This window comes from Mus pahari, chromosome 3, assembly GCF_900095145.1.
Source record: "Mus pahari chromosome 3, PAHARI_EIJ_v1.1, whole genome shotgun sequence".
Lineage (NCBI taxonomy): Eukaryota > Metazoa > Chordata > Mammalia > Rodentia > Muridae > Mus > Mus pahari.
In genome coordinates, this window is record NC_034592.1 from 145,204,864 (window position 1) to 145,207,240 (window position 2,377).

Genomic DNA, 2,377 nt, shown 5'->3' on the forward strand with positions numbered 1-2,377 from the left:
CTTTCGGGATAGCATTTGAAATGTAAATAAAGAAAATAAAAAACAGTATAAAGATGAAAAAAAAAAATGAAAGAAAATCTGGAGTATAATAATAATAATAATTATTATTATATGGATTTTAAAAAAGAACTAACTAAGAACAAAGAACGAACAACTAGGAACTTAGAGAACTCACACAGAGTGATTTAGATAGTTTAATAGGTTTCCCCCTCTATTTCTTTCTCTTAGAAATAAAGATTAGAATTTCTCTTCAAAAAGAAAAAGAAAAAAAATACTTCGTCCTTGTTCCTTCGCTATGAGGCCCAGAGCAGTGGCTGGCCCAGATTGCGTCGGCTCTCGGATATCTGCTGGATGAATGAACCTGTTTCTGTCAGAGCCAGCATACGATTGAGATGAGCAGGCAGCAGCTCAGAGTCTAGATGGCTCGGATTCTAGTGCCTGTTCCTTCCAACTAATCTTTCCCTAAGGTCTCACAGTTTCCAAACGACAGACTAAGACACTCACTGTATGTCTGCCACCACCATCCCTCCTCTTGCTACACCAAAGCCCTCACCATCAATGTGATGGTATTTAGATATAGTCCTGGGGGAAGGAGTTGTGACAAGACAGTGTCATGAGGGTGTGGCCTCTTATGAGAAGAGAAGGGGGAAAGAGATCATTCTGTCTCCGTGTAAGAAACTCGTGACAGCAGGTGACTGTACTGGCTGGGTGTTGTGTGTCAACTTGACACAAGCTGGAGTTATCACAGAGAAAGGAGTCTCCCTTGATGTAATGCATGCATGAGATCCAACTGTAAGGCACTTTCTCAATTAAGGATCAAGCCGGGAGGGGCCACTGTGAGTGGGGCCATCTCTGGGCTGGTAGTCCTGGGTTCTATAAGAAGGCATGCTGAGCAAGCCAGGAGAAGCAAGCTAGAAAGCAGCACCCCTCCATGGCCTCTGCATCAGCTCCTACCTCAAATTCCTGCCCTGTGTGAGTTCCTGTCCTGACTTCCTTTGGTGATGAACAGCAATGTGGAAATGTAAGATGAATAAACCCTTTCCTCCCCAACTTGCTTCTAGGTCATGATGTTTTGTGCAAGAATACAAACCCTGACTAAGACAGTGGCTTTGTGCAAACCAGGAAGAGAGCCTTTACCAGAATGTACCTTTGCTGGTAAGAGGGTCAGGATTTCTACACAAGAAAAGGATAACTTATAATCCATTGTTTTGTGGGTTTATGTACGTGTGTGTGTGTGTGTGTGTGTGTGTGTGTGTGTGTGTGTGTGTGAATGTATATGCCTATGTGTGCATGTGTGTGGAAACCAGAGTTCAGAGTTTATGGAGAACAACTTAAGGTGCCATCTTACAGAACACCATCCACTCTTTTGAGACAGGGTCCCTCCCTGGACTTGAGCTCAGCAACTAAGCTAAGCTGTCTGGTCAGCAGGCCCCAGAAGTCCTTCTACCTCCACCTCCTCAGTGGTGGGATTACATTTCTACAACTATGGCTAGGTTCTACCTCTCCCCCTGACTCTGGAGGTCAAACTTGGATCTTGTTACTTACAAGGAAGGGGCTTTGGCTGCCTGAGCCATCTCCCCAGACCCTATCCCGTTGCCTAAGCCACTCATAGATATTGTATTATGATAGCCCAAACAGACGTCAGACTGTTCAAATAGTTGGGTCCAAGCAACTCTAACCCAGTGAAACCAACCCTGGGCTGTCAGCACATCCTCAGGAAGAAGGCATCATGGCCATCTTATATAGTCCAGAGAAGCAGAGCAATGTGTACCAAGCGTCCGTGAGTCTCAGCTCAGGGAGATCAGAGCTCTTACCTCATTGATGCAAAGCTGCTTTTGATGATGTCATATCTGTGCACAGAACAGGCAAGGGGAGGAGAGGGAGGGAGGTTGTGGTGGTTGGTAGTCCCACAATGACTGTCTCATGAGAGAAAGCCCAACAACCATGATGTTTAGTTGACACAGCCAATGTCTCTGCCGTCCCATCCTGAAGCTGAAGTCCAGGAGGATTCCCGGAGAGCTGCCACTTTTCAGTCTGCGTTGGAATCCAGGTCTTGGATTTAGTAGCAGTCACAGTGACAGGATTGTTGAACTTGCCAATGAGAGTGAGGGGAAGCAGGCAAAAAGCAAAATTTCCTCCTTCCTTGTCTTTCTATGAAGGCTGCTACCAGAAAGTGTGGCCCAGACTTAGGAGGGGGTCTTCCTGCTACAAATAATCTGATTAAGAAAATCCCGGGGGCTGGTGAGATGGCTCAGTGGGTAAGAGCACTGACTGCTCTCCCAGAGGTCCTGAATTCAAATCCCAGCAACCACATGGTGGCTCACAATGTAATGGGATCTGGTGTGTCTGAAGACAGCTACATATATATATATATATA